General features: G+C 41.3%; 1 protein-coding gene across 4 annotated transcripts in view; it reads left to right on the top strand.

Moving 5' to 3' along the window:
- Positions 1-20050, top strand: part of Maged1 (MAGE family member D1) — a 156934-nt gene that overhangs the window by 35564 nt on the left and 101320 nt on the right. For 2 of the 4 annotated variants that reach the window (XM_087189700.1, XM_087189699.1), the window contains exon 2: positions 19700-19756. The exons of the other annotated variants lie outside the window; for them this stretch is intronic. The gene's annotated coding sequence lies outside the window, so the exon portion shown is untranslated. The remainder of the gene's footprint in view (positions 1-19699; positions 19757-20050) is intronic. 4 annotated transcript variants of the gene reach the window in all.

The following is a 20050-nucleotide window of genomic DNA, read 5'->3' as shown; positions in this document are numbered from 1 at the left end:
TTCTTGTTATGTCTTTGGTTTTAGCATCAGAATAACCTTTTTAGAATTTATGAACACTTGGTATTAATTTTTCTTCAAATGTTTGGTAGAATTCAGTGATGAAGTCATGGGCCTTGGCTTTTCTTTGTGAGTACTTTTTTTTATTACTAAGTCAGTGTCTTCACTTGTTACAAGTCTATTCATATTGCTTATTTCTTCCTAAATCAGATTAAGTAGTTTATGTTTTTCTAGGAGTTTATCTGTTTCATTTTTGTTATCTAATTTATTGCCACATAATTGTTCACAACATTCTGTAATTTTATTTCTGTAAGGTCAGCAGTAATGTGCCTTCTTTCATTTCTTATTCTAGTAATTTCAATTTTCCTTTCCTTGGTCAGTCTAGGAGTTTACCAATTTTACTGATTTTTTCTACGTGTCAACTTTTGGTTTCATTGACTTTTCCATATTGTCTTTCTATTCTCTATTTTTTAAAAAACAATCTTTCTTTCTTTCTCTTTCTCTCCTTCCTTCCTTCCTTCCTTCCTTCCTTCTTTCTTTCTTTCTTTCTTTCTTTTCTTTCTTTCTTTTTAGTATGGGGGATCCTACTCAGGACCTTGCGCTTGCCAGGCAGGATTCGTGCCACTGAGCTAAATCCCCAGCTCTATTCGCTATTTCATTTCTTTACTCTCTAGTCTTTATTATATTATTTCCATCCTTTTTTGTTTGCATTGAGTTTATTTTTCTCTTTTTATAATTTGGTAAGATGTGAGCCTAACTCATTATTTGAAATAATTTGTTATTTTTTCATGTAGGCATTTGTAGATACAAATTTCTGTATGAGTACTGCTTTGCTATGTCTCAATATATTTTGGTAAGCTTTGTTTAAGTTCTTATTCATATTAAAGAAATTTCTAATTTCCTTTGTGGTTTCTTATATGATCCTTTTGTTATTTAGGTATTTCTTGTTTATTCTCAACTTTGAAAATGAATTTTCAGAATATCCTTCTGTTGCTGATCTAAATTAAACTCCATTGTGATTGGTGAAGATACTTTTTATTTTGATCCTTTAAAAATTTATTGGGACTTATTTTATGATCTAATATATCATTTATCTTACAGAATATTTCCTGTGCACTTGAGAAGAATGTGTATCTGTTGTTGGGTGGAGTGTTCTATATATGTCTGTTATAAATACTTGATAAATACTTTTGTTCAAGTCTTTTTCATTGTTCTTCTGTTTAGTTCCATCTATTATTGAAAATAGATTATTGAGGCAGCCAACTAATAATGAATTGTCTGTTTCTCCTTTCAATTCTGTCAGTTTTTGCTTCATGCAGTTTGGAATGTATGGGGAGATGAATATTGATTTACAGTGGTTATGTCTTTTTGATGCACTGACAGTTCTATTATTCTGTTGTTGTTGTTTTTTTTGGTACCGGGAATCAAACTTGGGACCTTGCACTTGTGCAGTAGGCAGCAAAACCACGGAGGTAAATCCCCGGCCCTGACAGTTCTATTATTATAAAATATTATTCTTTTTTTTTGGTACCGGGGATCAAACTCGGGACCTTTTGCTTGTAAGGCAGGTGGCGGCACCAATGAGCTAAACCCCCGGGCCGAAAATATTATTCTTTTTTATAGTAACAATATTTGTTGTAAAGTCTATTTTGTGTTACATCAGTACAGCCACTCCAGCTCCTTTATTGTTTGTATGGCATCTTTTTCCGTTTTTTTTTCTTTCAACTTATTTGTTTTTGAATCTAAAATCAGTCTAGAGAAGACAACATATAGTTGGACCATACATTTTCTATTCTGCCAGCTTCTGTGTTTTTATCTTTTTAAATATTCTTTTATTGGTACATTTTAGGTATATGATACGTTTACATTTATCATTGGGTGCTTGTACCTGTACATGATGCATCTTATTTTTTTCCCCATTATCTGTGTGCCCTCCACCCCCTCCACCCTTCCCTATTTACATAGATTTTGTTTCCATTTTTTTTTCTTTTTTGTAATTTTTCCTTTCCCTTCTCCCCTTTCCCCTTCCCCTCCCACCACCCCTACACCTTTGGACCTTTTCCTATTTCAAATTATCAATTATTCATTTTAATCATTTTTATCCTTATTTACCCTTTCAGTTTCTCACACTAGAGAACCTATTCAGTATTTACACATGTGTGTCCTATTTATTTCACTTAAGAGTATGTCCTCAATATGCATCCATTTAGCTATAAATGTCTCTAGTTTCTCGTTCTTTATGGCTGAGTAGTACTCCATTTTATAAAAACAACCACATCTTCTTTATCCAGTTTCCAGTTGATCGGCACTTGGGCTGTTTCCAAGCTTCAGCTTTTACAAACTGTGCCGATGTAAACATGGGTGCACATATATCGCTGTGGTATGATTCTTTTAATTCTTTTGGGAAGATACCCAGCAGGGGAATAGGTGGGTCAAATGGGACCTCTAGCCCTAGTTCTTCGATTTCCACAGTGGTTGCACCAGTCTGCACTCCCACCCACAATGGAGAAGGGTTCCTTTCTCCCCACACCCTCGCCAGCATTTGTTATTGGTTGATTTCTTGATAGCAGCCATTCTTTCCGGGGTGAGGTGCAATCTCAGTGTTGTTTTCATCTGCATCTCTTGAATGACCAGTGATGTTGAACATTTTTTCATATATTTATTTGCTGCTTTTACTTCTTTGTCTGAGAAGTGTGTTCATTTCAGATGCCCATTTTTGAATTGGGTCTTTGAATTTGGGGGGTCTGATTTTTTTCAATTCTTTATATATTCTAGATAATAGACCTTTGTCTGAGGTACGGCTGCTAAAAAGTTTTTCCCACATTGTAGGTTGTCTCTTAGCTCTGTTGGTGGTTTCTCTTGCAGTGCAGAGGCTTTTTAATAAGATGAGATCCCAGTTGTTGATTCTTTGTGCTAGTTCCTGTGCTACTGAGGTTTTGTTCATAAAGTCTTTTCCTATGCCAATGTCTTCAAGAGTTCTACCCAACTTACCTTCCAGCAAGTTTAGTGTTTCTGTCTTAATTTTAGATCTTTAATCCACTTTGATCTCAGTTTAGTGCATGGTGATAGGTATGGGTCTAATTTTAATCTTTGGCAGGTTGAAATCCAGTTTTTCCAACACCATTTATTAAGTAGGCTGTCTTTCCTCCAGTGAGGGTGGTTGGCTCCTTTGTCAAAGATGAGGTGGCTGAGTATGTCTGGAGTTGTTACTGCATCTTTTAATCTATTCCACTGATCCTCAGGTCTGTGTCTTTACCAGTACCACGCTGATTTTATCACAGTAGCTTTGTAGTATAGCTCTCAAGTTGGGGATTGTGATACCCCCAGCCATGTCTCTGTTTCCTAGAATTGCTTTTGCTATTCTAGGTCTCTTCTGGGTCCAAATGAATTTTTTGATTATTTTCTCTAGTTCTGTGAAGTATATTGTTGTAATTTCAATCGGCATTGCATTAAATCTATATAGTGTGGCCATTTTCACTATATTGGTTCTTCTTATCCGGGAGCAAGGGATGTCTTTCCATTTTCTTATATCCTCCTCGATCTCCTTTTTCAGAATGCTGTAGTTTTCAGTGTAGAGGTCTTTTGCTTCCTTTGTTAGATTGATTCCTAGATATTTCATTTTTTGGGATGCTGTTGTAAAAGGAATTGTTTCCCAAATTTCTCTCTCAGTGAGTCTGCTTTTTGTGTATAAGAAGGCTATTGTTTTTGACCTTATATCCATCTACTCTACTGAATCTGTCAATTAAGTCTAGAAGTCTTTTGGTGGAGTTTTTTGGGTCTTCTATGTAAAGTATCATATCATAATCAAATAATGACAGTTTAACTTCTTACTTTCCTATCTTTATTCATTTTATTTCTTTCTCTTTTCTAATTGCTGTGGCTAATGTTTCCAGAACTATATTGAACAGGAGTGGTGATAGTGGGGATTCTATGTTTTTATTGGAGAGTTCAGTGCATCACATTTGGCACAATTTCTGTTCAAGTAGAATTTATGTGTGTTAATATTATAGATATGTATGCGCAAGCGCAAGGACCCGAGTTTGATCCCCAGTACCAAAAAAAAAAATTATAGATATGTAAGATAATTAGTCATCTTGTGGGCAAGTAGAGAGGGCCTCCTTTCAGGTGCCAGCCCTCCGGGAGCCAACACAGCAAGAAACCAAAATGGAGAACAATTGAGGCACATTCACTGGTTAGCATTATAAAAAGGAAAAGAAGTACTACTTCCCCTAGAGATAAACAGCAGTGATTGATATTCTAAATGGGAAATTCCTTGTATGTGACTTGTCTTCCCATTTGATCCCCATTTAATCAATATTACCTGGATGAATATACTTGTAATCTTATTGGTTGGTCATGGTTTTGTTCCACCTCACGCCCACCTTGTAAATTTCCATTGGGTCTTATAGTTTTGTCCCACTTTGTACCCGCCTCACCACATAGCTTTGCTGTATAAAACATCTTTGAAAAGTGGGGTGGGCAGGCAACCCACTTTCTGGTCCCCCTTCTGTCTCTCTTAGAAGGTTTCTTTCTCTCAATAAATTTTTCCTACTCTTAACCTCTGTTGTTCCTAGAATTCATTCTTCAATTTTAGAGAACACGAACTCATGTTTCGGATATGTAGTAGGTTTGGGAGTTACATCTCTTCACCCTATATCATTTTGTTGCTTTCTATGCCGCTTATCTAATTTTTATTCCTCTGTTTTTACATCGCTTTCACCATTTGTTCTTTTTTGTTTTTTTCTTTTGAGACAGTCTTTGTATCAGACAGTGCTTACTAGAGAAATGGATTTAATGCAAGATATACAAATATTAAAAAATTTACAAGATTGGTTTACAATGGCTGCTCACAGAGTCAGATGTGGAAGTGCAAAACATCTGTCTGAACGCTGTAGTGTCCAGTGCAAGTCCGTATCTGGAGGCCAAAGGGTCTGTGATGGAAGGCTGAAGGGTCTGCACCAGAAGGCTGAAGATAACTTTCAAGGTGAAGGTGAAGGCTGGAGCTTCTCCAAAGAAACAGAAGCAATTCTTCTTCATTTCCTTTTTATACTTTTCTAGCCACAATCCCCCCTAGGGTGGGTCTTCCACGCCCAGAACTATGGTGAGCCAAGTTAATTGGGCATTTCTTACTCAAGTTGACACAATCAGTTAATTATCCCACTCTTGCCGTGTAGTTCAGGCTGACCTTGAACTCACTTTGTACTCCAGGCTTGCCTTGTAATGAAGTTGAATTTGAATTTACAGTAGTCTTCCCTGAAGGCTGGGATTTAGCCTCCCTGAAGGCTGGGATTACAGACTTGTGCCATCTTATTGATATAGGGGAAGAGATGTAACTCCCAAACTTAGTAGATATCCGAAATGCGAGTTTGTGTTCTCTAAAATCAATGAATGAATTCTAGGAACAATGGAGGTTAAGAGTAGAAAAAGTTTACTGAGAAAGAAAGCTTCTGTCTAAGAGAGACAGAAGGGGGACCAGAAAATGGATTGCCTGCCCACCCCACTTTTCAACAATGTTTTATGCAGCAAAGCCATGTGGTGAGGCGGGTACAAAGTGGGACAAAACTATAAGACCCAACGGAAATTTACAAGGTGGGCATGAGGTGGGACAAAACCATGACCAACCAATAAGATTACAAGTACAGTCACCCAGGTAATATTGATTAAGTGGAGATCAAATGAGAAGACAAGTCACAAACAAGAAATTTCCCATTTAAAATATCAATCACTGCTATCTATCTCTAGGAAAAATAATACTTCTTTTCCTTTTTACAATGCTAACCAGTGAATGTGCCTCAATTGTTCTCCATTTTGGTTCTTTGCTGTGTTGGCTCCTGGAGGGCTGGTGCCTTAAAGGAGGCCCTGTCTATCTGCTGACAAGATACCTCATTAACTTACCTATCTATAATAATATGCAGCCCATTTGTTTTGTTTTGTTTTGTTTTTTGGTATCGGGGATCGAACTCGGGTCCTTGCGCTTGGGCAGCAGGCAGCGAAACCAGCCCATTTGTTCTTAATAGATATTTTTAGTGTACCATTTCAGTTCCCTTCTTGTTTCTTGTGATATATAGTTCTTGCTATGGAGATTACCAATAACACCTTAATGAATAAGAATCTAATTCAGATTTATATGAATTTACCTTCAGTAGAATATTAGCACTTTGCTTTTATAATAGCTCTGAAACCTGCTTTATGCTATTATTATCATAACATCTTTATATCATCAACATAGATTTATAATTATTGCAGCAAGTGTGTTTTCAATCATACTAAAAAACAGGAGTAGCAAATTTTAAAAAACAATTCTACTTACAGTTCTTTTATTTACCTACGTACTTAGCTTTTATTGTGTACTTTATTTCTTCAAGTGACTTCAAGTTATTATGTAGTGTCCTGTTTTTTTAAACCAGGCTGAAGAATTTCCTTTAGTATTATTTTTATTAGGGCAGCTTCTAGAGCTGTGAAGCTTAGTTTTACTTCTTTTACTAGATAGAGGATTCTTGGTTGACAAGATTTATTTTTTTGTTTTAAAGTAACTCGAATATGTCGTCCTGCTGCCTGTGGGCCTCCATGGCTTCTGAGAAGTCACCTTATATTTATTCTTGTTAGAAAAAAGGAAAACGGGTATGAGCTCACAGGACAGGTTTATTTCAGAACAAACCTGAGAGGGACCACTCTGCCACTAGAGACTAGACTGGCTAGCTCTTGTGCAGGCTTTAAGGTTTTTTTTTATAGGGTTATGAGCATAAAAAAGGGGAGCTGTGGAAGGAAAAAGTCACAATGGGACTTTCAAGGAGGATAGTGCAGTACAAAGGAGTTGTGGGTATCTGCCTGAGACAGGGCTTGAGAATGTACAAGGAGTTGCAATTTGTTTGTCAAGAATGGGGCTGAACAGTGAATGGAAATTATGGATTGTAGCTGTGTTCATTGGGCCTCAGTTACTTGTCAAGAACAGGGCTGAATATTGATTGGAGTTGTGGATTGTAGCTGTGGTTACTGGGCTTTATCAACCCATGATTACACATTTTTAGCAGGTACTCAAGCACAGGGGGGTGGGGGAGCATTTAATGCGATCTCTGTTCAGCTCAGAATGACAGTGGTGGGATTCTTTCAATTCTCCTGTTTTGAAGAGTTATTTTTCTCTTGTTATTCTCCAAATTTTCTCTGTGCTTTTGGCTTTCATTATTTTGACTTTGATGTGCCTGTGTGTATTCTTTTGCATTTGCCCTATTGGTGTTTGCTTTTTCAGATGTTTAGCTAAGCATTTTTAAAGACAAATATGTGATATATTCAGCCATAAGTGGTTTAAATATCCCCCCCTCCTTTTCTGTTTCCCTTTTTTTTTTTGAGACAGGGTCTCACTATGTAGTCTAGGCTGCCTTTGAACTCACTATGTAGCTCAGGTTGGCCTCCAGCTCATAGTCATACTCCTGCCTCAGGCTCTGGAGTGCTGGGATTCCAGGCATACACCAGCACACCTGGCCCAATTCCCATTGTATTTGGTCATTCGATGATTTCTCATAGGTTTCTGATATGGTATATATTTCTCTTTTTCTTTGCTTTTCTCAGACTAGAAAATCTCAACTGACCTATCTTTGACCTTGTTGATTTATTCTTCTGTCAGTGCAAATTTGCTCTTGAGTCCCTTTAATGAATTATTCGTATCAGTTACTTTCTATTTGTAGTGGTTTTGAACTGTTTAAGTACTGTTCAAAGAGAAAAGATTAAGAGGTTGTAGTATCATATAAGCCTTTTTAGCTGATGCTTTGACAAGCTTGCATTTGCGGGAAAAGCCCTTCTGGAAGCTGTGGCTTGGGAATTAGTACTCAGAAGGGAGGAGGTTGGCTAAGGAAATTCCCAGAGGGTGAGGTTGGATAAAGGACTTACTTGTTTAGGTGGTGTTATCTACTTGGCAGCACAGAGGAGTCTGTGGGTCATGGCTTCAGGTCTTTAACCTCTTGCGAGCAGATGTGGGGTGAGGTATATACAAAGCTGGAAGATTCTAATAGGCATATTTGAGCTATTTTTGAAGTAATTGGATGTGTGAAAATTTGAGTTTGGTGCTGATGGGCTTTGGAGCAAATGTGCCTTAGGCTGCTGTGAAGAAACAAACAACCAGAAGAAGAAACATAAAAACCTTTGGCTCATTTATATAACATTATTTCAACTACAGAATTTCTATTTGGTTCCTTTTATAATTGGTATCTCTGTACTGATATCAGTTTGGTCACACTTCATTCTTAGTTTTTTAAACATGATTTCCCTTAGCTTTTTAAATGTTTAAAATCACTCTTTTCAAATTCTTAATGAGTTTGTTATCTGGAGTTCTTCAGCAAGTTTCTACTGATTGGTTGCTCTTTTGTATTTTTTGCAGATCTTTTAATTTTTGTTGAAAACTATTATAATGTGGTAACTCTGGTAATCAGTTTTCTTTCTGCCCCAGGTTTTTAGTTGTTTGTACTAGGTTATGTTTCTTCAATGAATTTTTGTAACTAATTCTGTAGTTTTTCTTCCTTGTATGTTGGCCATTGAAGAACCTGCTCATCTTAATCATCAGTTAACAATTGGACAAAGATATCCTTAAATGTCTGGGGCCAATAAATATCCCAGTCTTTGACAAGGGGAACTGCGTACATGTTGGAGCATGCATATAATACTTTGCCTCCTGTCTACAAGAGTGAGGTTACCCAGGATTGTAAGTCCAGTTGGCAAAAAAAGAAAAAGAAAAAAGTCTGTGAACAAAATGATGGTGGTTGACCCAAAATGGCTTCTACCCATGTGACAAGACAAAATAGCGCCTGGCCATGCAACAAGGAACATGGTGCCTCAGACCACAACAGCACTCTGAGAAAGAAAAAAGCCATGAACAAATGGTTTAGTCAGAAACCAGGCTAATTTTCAAAAAGGATAGCCAAATATGGTAAACAAACATATGGACAACATGGTGTACCAAACCTGCAAAAGAAAAAAAAGGGGACGTAAATTTCAAGCAGGCCTGTAGGTAATTTTCCCACCCCCATCCTATCCCACATTGTGGGACATATTAGGAACCTGTTCCTGGTGCCATGAGAAAGAAAAGCCTTCTAGATTCTCAGCCTAGGGGAGAGAGACAGGGAAAGAAGAGGAAGGAAAAAAAAGAAACCCTTTGCCACATTTTAGAGAGGAAAAAGTGTGCCTAAAGGGCCTTATCTGCCTCTTGGCTGACTAAGCCAAATATGTTACAGGGTTTCGGTGTGCTGGAGTCTCCTAGAGGTAATTTCTAGATTCTTTTCATCTTGAACAAAGAATTGAATGAAGCAAACAAAATGGCAGTAACGTTTCATTTATTTGAGGTTGGAAAAACTAAAGAGTAGGAAAAATTAAATATGAAGGGCAAGGGAAAAACTGGCTCTGCAGAATGAGTTTGGTACTAGTAAAAAGAGAGGAAAAATAAAAATAAAAGTACATCCTAGGGTACACGGCAGGCTAATGTGAGGTGGCACATTATCAAGCTCTTCATGGCATCTTGTCACCTTATTATTCATTCCACACATCACAGGTTCTCACAGAAGTCCACATACAGGGCTTTAAGAACTGTTTTGTGATGTGTCCTGGAATTTTGTAATTAACAGGTCATGTTTACTCCCCCAGCCAACTTTGCCGACCTTCCTATTTTCCTGCCTCAGATTTTCCACATAAATCACATCTGACATCTGTTAGATTTTCCTCACCTTAAGATGGCTGCTACATAAAATGGCAGCCTTCTCCTTACCATAATACCCTGCTTTCCACTTAAAAATATGGCTTTACCCACCAAAAGACAACCTTCTTCTTCTCAACATTCCCCTCTTCCTGCCGAAAGAATAACCTGACACTTGCTACCTCCTAGCAAGTAGGCCTGTCACAGGCTCCTCCAATCCCTAGCCACTACATCACTCAACCCCACCCCAGCTGCTACAAGCCCCACCCCAGCTCCTATAAGAAGTGCTCCCTGCCCCGGCCATATGGCTCTCTCTCCTTTGTTTGGAGACAGCCCAGCAGATCGTCCCTACAATAAAGGCTTGCTGTGGTTCTGGTCTGGTCTTGGTTTTTGGCTCTTTTACCTGACATATCTGGTGCTGAGACCTGGGAGGTAGGCGGTCAATTAAGTGATGATCTCCCACGGGTCGGGGTCAATTGGCCTTTCAGCCATCTCCTTCAGACTACATCTGCCAAGCCAGGACCTTCTCGGGGCTCTCTGCCTTTGCCATTGTCGACACTACACATTCACACCAGTCACCGATCTCTGGGTGAGTAGGGAGTTCAGCCTCCCTCTCTTTGGGTCCTCTGTTTCATTCTCATTCTCTCCCTCTGGGGACTTCTCAAAAATCCAAGTGCTTGGTCAGAGAGACCCCCTCGGCCACTGGGCCCAGGACCATGCCCCTGGGGGATACCCCCATCGGCCCAGCTCCTCTCATATTCTCCCTCTGAGGACTGACTTGGAGATTGTCAAAAGAGACAAGGACGCTCCTCTCTTTTGCCCTTCTCCTAGGGAGCTGCCTCCTCCTCACCTGTCCTAACATGGGATCCCAACAATTCAACCCCCCCCCCCATGCCTCTAGGCTGCCTCCTGGCATAACTCAGGCCCCTTGGATTTTTGGGACCAGACTTTAAACCAAAAAGACTTGTTTTCTATTGTAATCAGGTCTGGCCTCAATATAAATTAGATAATGGGTCTCAATGGCCTGAAAATGGCACTTTGGATTTTAACATATTGCGTGATTTCCACACTTTCTGTCAATGCAATGGCAAATGGTCAGACATCCCCTACCTACAAGTCTTCTTCTACCTATGCTCTTGACCTTCCCTCTGTCAAACCTGTTCGCCCTCTCAGGTACTTCTAGCCCAAATCCCATTGTCCACTTCTCCCTACTCCACCCTTCCCAACTCTGACGTGTTTGATTCAGCTGATCAGTCACCACTCACACCTCCCCCATCCTATAACCCTGTCAGCTCTTCTGTCTCCTCATGCACTCTTCACCTCCATCATCTTGTGACCCTCCCTCATCTCTGCCTTCTTGCATTTCCCCACCCCACACCCATTCTTGCTACCCCACCCTTCCAACATCGGCCCCAGCCACACAGATGCCTCTTCGAGAGGTCGCCAGGACCGAGGGTATTGTTAAAGTACATGTCCCCTTCTCTTTCTCTGATCTTTCTCAAATTGAAAAATGCTTAGGCTCTTTCTTCTCTGATCCTGATGTCTATATTAAAGAATTCTGCTACCTTACTCAGTCCTATGATATGACCTGGTGAGACATTTACATGATTCTCTCAACTACTCTCTCCCAGAGGAGCTCCAGAGGGTCTGGAGGGCAGCCCAGGCAGCAGTGGATGATTTCCATGCCACAGACCCAACCAAGCTAGTGGGCACACAGGCAGTACCAGATACCCAACCTGATTGGACTTACCAGGATGATGACCCAGGCACAGACCTCCGGGACTGTATGATTGTCTCATAGAAAGCTTAAAGAGGATTTCCCAAAAGACAGTTAATTTTGATAAGATCAGGGAGATAACTCAGGGACCCCAAGAAAATCCAGCACAGTTTCTTTCCTGATTGGCCGATGCTCTCTAAAAATACACCAAAATTGATCCTACATCTCAAGTGGGCATGATTGTTATTAACACTCATTTTATTTCACAGTCTGCCCCTGACATCAGAAAAAAACTTTAAAAGGTCAAGGAGGGCCCCCAGGCCATGCAAACCGAGCTTCTCAATGATGTGTTTAAGGTGTTCAATAACTGTGAAGAACAGGCAAAACAACAGAAGGTGGCTAATTACCAGATGCTGGCAGCAGCCCTACAGGGTAAACCACCGTCCTACAAGAAGACATTCACTCATGATGGGCCTCCCGGGGCCTGCTTTAAATGTGATCAAACTGGGCACTGGGCTAAAGAATGCCCCAATCCCAAGCCACCGCCTGGCCCTTGTCCTGACTGCAAGCAGATGGGTTACTGGAGGGTTGACTGTCCCCTTTGCCAAAAAGGTAAGAGGCCATCCCCTCCTCAAGCCCTGGCAGCAGGTATGGAGACATCTCTGTCAGAGCTCATTGGCCTGGTGACGGAGGATTGACAGTGCCCAGGGTCTTCTGCAGCCCCCATGGCCATCACTTCCAAAGAACCCAGGGTAACTGTCAGCATCTCAGGTAAGCCTATCTCGTTCTTACTTGACATGGGGCTACATACTCGGCCTTACCATAATACTCAGGCCCCACTCGTCCTTCCACAGTAACCATTGTGGGGGTTCAGGGGATACCTTCAAATCCACTAATCACCCCACCCCTAGCATGTTCCCTGTTAGGCAGCACATTTTCACACAGCTTCTTGGTTATTCCTAGCTGTCCTACCCCCATCTTAGAGAGAGACATTCTAAATAAATTCAGGGCCTCACTCATTCTCCACCCAACCAATTCAGACCCTACCAGCATCCTTTTGCTCCTGGCTGCCCCCTTGACTGACTCAATCCCCAACCCAACCTCACCTTCTTCCAAGGTGCTTTATATTGACCCCTCCGTCTGGGATACTTCCACCCCTTCTGTTGCTAAACATCACCCTCCCATTTAGATCTCTCTCAAGGATGTCACTCAGTTCCCGAATGTCCCACAATATAGCCTTAAAACACCTAAAAGAACTAAAGTCTATAATCACTGGCCTAATCAATAAGAGACTTCTCAGACCAGCTCACTCCCCCTACAACACTCCCATCCTTCCAGTCCTAAAAACAAATGGCTCCTACTGATTGGTATAGGACCTGAGGGCCATCAATTCCACTGTACTTCCTATACACCCTGTTGTTCCCAACCCCTACACTCTGCTGCCCCACATCCCCTCCTCCTTATGCCATTTCACTGTTCTAGACCTCAAAGATGCCTTTTTCATCATCCCCTTACACCCCAACTCACAAGACCTCTTTGCATTTACACGGACTGATGCTGATACGCGACACTCTCAACAACTTACTTGGACAGTTCTCCCACAGGGTTTTCGGGATAGTCCACACCTCTTTGGACAGGCCTTGGCTGCTGACCTTTTAAAATTAAACCTCTCTCCTTCTAAACTACTTCAATATGTAGATGACTTGCTCTTGTGCAGTCCCACCCTTGAACTCTCCCAACAACACAGGGCCTCACTGCTCAACTTCTTGTGTAAAAAGGGTACCAGGTCTCGAGGGACAAGACCCAACTCTTCCAACCCACAGTACAATATCTTGGGGTTAAGATCTCATATCAATAACAAGAGATCACCTTAGACTGTAAACAGCTTATTTGGAACCTTCCAGTCCCTTCCTCCAAAGCCGAGATCCTGTCTTTCCTGGGGACTTGTAGGCTTTCTTCACTTGTCGATAGCCAATTTCATTCTACTTGCTAAACCTCTATATGATGCTTCCAAGGGAGACCCAAATGAACCTATAGAAGGCACATCCATCAAGGGACTGTTTCTCAAACTTCAGGCTGCTATCCTGTCTGTCCTGGCACTAGCTCTTCCAGATCTCCAAAAACCATTCACTCTCTATGTCACTGAACGAGCAGGACTGGTGTTGGGGGTCCTGGGAGAAAACATTGGGTCACATTTCATCCCGGTTGCTTACCTAGCAAAACAACTCGACCACACTGTCTGGGGCTGGCCCACATGTTTACGTACCCTGGCAGCCACCTCTCTCCTAGCCCAGGAGAGCTCTAAACTAACTTTTGGTCAACTGATGACAGTAAAGTCACCCCATCACTTACAGGACTTACTATAGCCTCTCACATTTGTGCCCCTCTAGGCTACAACTCTTCCATGCTACTTTCATAGAAAACCCATCCTCCTCTCTTCAGTCCCGCCCCTCCCTTAACCCAGCCACTCTCCTCCCTGAGGCCGTTCAGACACTCTCCCACTCATGCACAGAGACAATCGAAAACCTACTTCCCTCCCTCCCTAATGTCTCCTCAGAGGCCATCTGAGATCCAGAATTCACATGGTTTATTGACAGCAGCTTGATTCCTACCCATGTGCCTGGCCAGAAGGGGGCAGGATATGCCATAGTTTCTTTTACACAGACAATTGAGGCTAACACACTCCCACACAATACTGCCTCCCAACAAGCAGAATTAGTTGCTCTCACCTGAGCTCTTACCTTGCCCCACAACAGGCGAGGCAACATTTATACTGATTCCAAATATGCATACCACATCCTACACTCTCATAATTCCACATGGAGAGAAAGAGGCTTTATGACCACAAAGGGGATCCCCATCGTCAACAGGCGTTTGTTACATGCCCTCTAAGTGACCACCCTTCTGGCACAAGTGTGGGTCATTCACATAAGGGACATCAATCTTCCTCTTCTCCCATAGCTCAGGGAAACAACAATGACCAAACCGCCCACAGCATGGCACAAAAGCTTACTCCCCAAAGTCAAAACCAAATGCTAATCATTCCACCTCTAAAACATAGCTATGACCCTCAGGAAAAGGCTAAATACATAGAAAAAGGCCCTACACTGAGGGATGATTGGCTTCTATATCGGGGATGCCATGTCTTACCTGATGACCAAATAATACCTCTTCTCACTGACATACATAGGGACTCAACCCCTCCTACACCTTCTCAGGCCTTTTCTGTACCACCCGTCCCTGACAACACACACACAGGCAATAACCCAGGCTTGCTCCATCTGTTCAGCTACCAGTCCCCAAGGTGGCCTTCAGACACACACAGAAACTCACCATTCCCAGGGACAGCTACCAGTGGAAGATTGGCAGATTGATTTTACTCACATGCCCCCCATAAAAAAGGTCAGATATCTTCTGACCCTGGTAGAAACCTTCACAGAATGGATAGAAGCATTTCCATGTACATCGGAAGGAGCAACCAGTGTAGTTCATGTACTCCTAACAGAAACCATTTCTCAGTTTGGTCTCCCATGCTCCCTCCAGTCTGAAAATGGCCCTGCCTTTGTCTCTCAGTTTACCCAACAGGTAACAGAGGCACTCAACATACAATGGAAACCCCACATCCCCTATCGACCTCAGTCATCAGGCAAGGTTGAACAGGCTAATGGGCTAATTAAACCTCACCTAACCAAGCTTTCCATGGAACCAAAACAAAGTTGGATTACCCTCTTCCCTTTGCCTCTCATGCAGCTTCACTCAACTCCTCGAAAACCATTAAATTTAACCCCCTTTGAGTTAATGTGTGGGCGACCTCTCCTGCTTTCTAACTTACTTTATCCCTCAGCACCTCTCGCTGACTATATCCCAACACTTACTTATGCTTGTTACCTCCTTCAGAACCTAGCGGATCAAACTCTCCCCTCTCACGACTCATCAGGCACTCTACATTCTTCTCTTTCCTCAGGTGACCAGGTATATCTCAAGACCCTTTCCCCAAAGCCCCTCCAACTGCGCTTTCACTGTTTCCTTAACCACTCCTACAACAGTAAAGCTTCAGAAAAGGGTCCCCTGGTTTTACCTCTCCAGGATAAAAGGAGCCCCTCTGGCTCTCCAGATGGACCAGTTTAAACAACAACCTAAAACTTCCAGATACTCTTCTCTTCTAACAGGACCCACCAAGATCAAGATCACTCGCATCTCTGAAGAGTAAATGATCTCATATTCCTTCCCTGGCTGACATCCTGCTTCTCTGACTACATCTGTACATTACAAAAAGACCTTCATTGCCTTGCCCCTCGAGGTCACACTGTTGAAGAGATCCTTCTTTGGATTGAAGACCTCTACTTCCAAGACACTCTCTCAGACTTCATCTGATGAACTTTCCTTGTTAACATTCCTCCTCCTATGTTGGTTATCGCTACCCTCACTCCACTTTCACGAGATACCCACAAGTTAACCTTTCATCCAGCCTTTCTAGCCTTCTACATAGCCTTGTCTTTTGTTTGGGCAATTGGGCTTTTTTCTGTCTCACCCCAAGACTGGTCTCAACACAAAAAAGTCTCTTTGCTCTTCTATTCCTTCTCCTGGCAGGACTTATCGCCATCCCATCATGTGCTCTGGGATCCATACTATAATTTTCCTAAAAACCCTGGAGTCTTTTTCAAAAATGTCTTTTCATACTTATGTACTGGATTATCATTTTCTGTTTTGGTGCTTTACATTGCTTATTCTAACTGCGGGGGATACAACTGAGCCAGAAGACCTAACGGGACACTGGATATTCCAAGTACAGCTACATAAAACTGATCCCCCTTCATCAGCCAGTCTCACTGGGACCCTTCCCGCTCCCAAGTCTCAGTCTGTTTTGATGCATGCCCTGAAAAGGTCAAAGGCCATTGTTGGTCAACTGGATGCACAAACTTAAACATAGAACACAGTTTCCAAAAACTAAAAAAATACTTTTGTGCAAAATGGAAACAGTCAATAAGGAGTTATTGTAGATCCCAGACGTGGTTTCCTGGTTGCTACCTATGTCCGGGACCAGAATGTAAATGACACCCTCTCAAGGAGGAGGGGTGTGATAGCCCCAAAGGATATTATAGTAACAAAAGGAAAAGATGCTATAGGGAATATCAGGGAGATACTGGCTCCCCCTTGGTTGCCGTTCCAACATCACCAAATTGTTCACAGGGGACCTGTGGTCCAATGGTTTACACTATTAAAGACCCCCAAGACCCTGATAGGGCCATAGGACGCCATGGGGGCATTCGGGTCCCACTAGAAAGTCACTGGCAGGGCGATCCAGGACAACTCTTTACCATACAAAAGGTCTGGCACCCTCCACAAATAAGGATACCGTGACCCAAGCCTCAGGTGGTTCCCCTAGCCCCCCAAATACCATAACTAGCACACAACAATTCACAGACTCCACCCAAACAAGACATTTTTCTGAACTTGGACCTGGTACAAATCCTAAATTCCACCCATGGCATTCTCCAGGCAGTAAACCCACAGCTAGGACACGACTGCTGGCTATGTGTGCTGCTTATAAGACTATATTACAGGGCCCTAGGGATAACGGTACCAAATTGATGGCTCAATCAGACTAACTCTCCTGGAAAATTACTTCAGCCCCACTCAATCAAACCTCATGTTTAAGGGGAACAAGCTGTACAGCAGACATAATAGCCTCTTGTTTTGAGGTCCAAAATGTCACCCACAGTTCTCTAGTGCCTCTAGCTGGAACCTTTATAATATGCTGTGATGGGATTTATTCCTCATTTACAAGTGCCACCATGGGATTATGTGCTATAGCCTTCCTAATTCCAGACATTGATGTATATCCTGAGGAAGGGGGACTACCTCCTCCCACTCTCACCCGGGAAAAAAGGGATCCCATAATCCTACCCATATTGGCAAGAATAGCTATAGCAGGAAGTGTAGCAGCGAGTGCCACTGCACTAGGACTAGGGCAAAAACAGCTTACAGATCTGGGGTATCAAATTCGCTTGGAGCTTGATGCCACACAGGAGGCCATCAGTATGGTACAGCAACAGATAGACTCCCTAGCGGAAGTAACACTCCAAAATAGAAGAGCCATTGATGTCCTCACAGCAGAACAGGGAGGAACTTGTGCCTTTTTAAAGGAAGAATGTTGTTTCTATGCCAATAAATCCGGAGTGGTGAGAGAAATTACACATCAAGTGAGGGAAAGACTAAGGATTCAGTGGGCCAGATATACCCCCCAAGGTGCTAATCAGTGGTGGGATACGTTTGGTTCCTGCAGCTCATGGCTTCCCTGGCTATTACCACTCTTAGGACCCCTCAGTATTATCTGTCTGATCCTCTGCTTAAAAATGTGTCTATACTGGGCAGGGGATTTAGTTCAGTGGTGCCGCCGCCTGCCTTGAAAGTGCAAGGTCCCAAGTTCGATCTCTGGTACCTCCCCCAAAATCTGTACTGAACATGTATAGACTTTCCATTATTCTCTAAACAATAGAGTATAACAAAATTTACAAAGCATTTGAAGTGTACTATGTATTATAAAGTCTAGCGATTAAAGTGGGTATTGGAAGATGTGTGCAGGTTATATGCAAAACATGACATTTTATATGGAGAACTTGAGCATCCTGAAAGTTTGGTACTTGTAGAGGATCCTGGAACCAATTTCCCATGGATACCGAGGGACAGCTGTTTAAACACATGCCCAATTGCACTGATAATGAAGGAATTAAATCAAAATGAGAATGAAATGCTGCTTTGTACATGTAAGGTAAAATTTTGATGTCTGACAAATACTTGGTATTGGCAAAGTAGTTAGAAACAGTAGTCTTCATATGTGACTGATTTTTTATTATTTTTTTTATTTTGATACCGGGGATCAAACTCGGGTCCTTGTGCTTGCGCAACAGGCAGCGAAACCACTGAGCTAAATCCCTGGCCCATATGTGACTGATTTGAATGTAAAGAAATTTAACCACATTGGAATGAAAATGTGAAGCATCTAGTGCAATTTTAGATGAGCCTTCCCTCTTTCAACATTTCCACTTACAAGAGATGTAAAACAACATTTATTGTAGCATTCGGTGATATTGTGAAAAACTGGAAAGAAACTAAATTCCCTTTCCATTCCACATTAGTTAGTTAATTAATAGTAACTAATGATGTATTCATACAATGCAGTCCAAGATGGCAGTGAAAATGAAATCTGATCCATGTGTATTAACATAATCATGAAAATATAATGCTGATTGGGAAATGTGATTTACAAAATAATTACAGAGTATGGTACTATCTGTATAAATTTAAAAACAGGCAAAATACTACATACACATATACACATATATTTAAAAACATTTAAGGAAGGAATTGAAATGATGTATACCATGAAATTTGCTTGCCTCTGGGAAGAGCAGAAACAGTAGTGGCAAGAAGTTAAAAAGTGCTAGTTCTTGCAAAGTATAGTGGCACATGCCTGTAGTCTCAGCACTTGGGAGACTGAAGCAGGGGGATTGCTGTGATTTCAGAGCCAACCTGGGGTACATAGTGAGTTCAAGGACAGCCTGGACTACATAGTGAGACCCTGTCTCAAAGACCAAAAATGCTACAAATAACAAAAAGTACTACTTCTTTCTGTAGAATGAAAAACTTATTCTTAGAAATAAATGAAACAAATGTGAGTAAATTTTAAAAATATTAACAATTGTTATTTCTTAGTGGTGTATATTCTATGAAGTTTAAAGTTTTTGCAGAACACTAACACTAGTGAAGAAAGGTTATAAGAAATGGGGCCAAAGAGAAAGGATAGTAGCTGGAGGGAAATGCAGCCATCTAGAGGAAACATTTTTTCAAGGTGGTAGAAACTCTAATAGGTTCAAACATTAGTGGGAATGAGCCTGGAAAGAGCGAGTATAAATACCATTGTGTGTAAATACACTTTCTTTATCCATTCATTTGGTGATGGACATAAAGGCTACTTCTAAGATTTAGCTGTTAGGAGCTGTGCTGCTATAAACATGGGTATGTATACCTCACTGTAATATGGAAACAGGAAGATAGATCTTATGCAGAAGGGAAGGGGACCACAAAATGGAAGGAGGAGTTGGGGAGGGAAGGGGAAGGGGATGAAAAAAAGAATTAGGATGTGTCATGTACATGAACCAACTCCCCCCATGAATGTAATCATTATACTGCAAACATGTACTAATAGAAATAAAAATTTTAAAAAATCTTAAGTGTCCTGTGGCTTAATCAATTTTTTATACCAAGTACTGTAAGGTTTCATCTGTCATTACTTTTTTTTTTTTTAGTACCAGGGATCGAACTTAGGACCTTGCACTTGCGAGGCGGGCAGCGGCACCACTGAGGTAAATCCCTGTCGTGTCATTACTTTTTAATGCTAACCATTTTGTAACATATATTCTACCTAAAGAATGTTTAAATACTTGTAACTAAATTCCATTTAAATTTTTGTTGTTGTTGTTACTGGGTATCGAAGGACCTTGCACTTATGAGGGAGGCATGGTGCCACTGAGCTAAATCCCTGGTCCTGAATGTTTTAAATCTATAAAAGAGAAAATTTGTCTTATCACAGTTCATTTATTAGTTTTATTGGTAAGAGAAATGTGTTTTCTCTGTGGTTGTCAGAAGCTGGGGAACAG

This window comes from Heterocephalus glaber, unplaced genomic scaffold (genome assembly GCF_053883595.1).
Source record: "Heterocephalus glaber isolate CG9 unplaced genomic scaffold, H.glaber_assembly_v1.0 deba00001546, whole genome shotgun sequence".
NCBI classification, from domain to species: domain Eukaryota; kingdom Metazoa; phylum Chordata; class Mammalia; order Rodentia; family Bathyergidae; genus Heterocephalus; species Heterocephalus glaber.
Note: the sequence above shows the minus strand (reverse complement) of the source record. Positions and strands in the feature narration are given on the sequence as shown.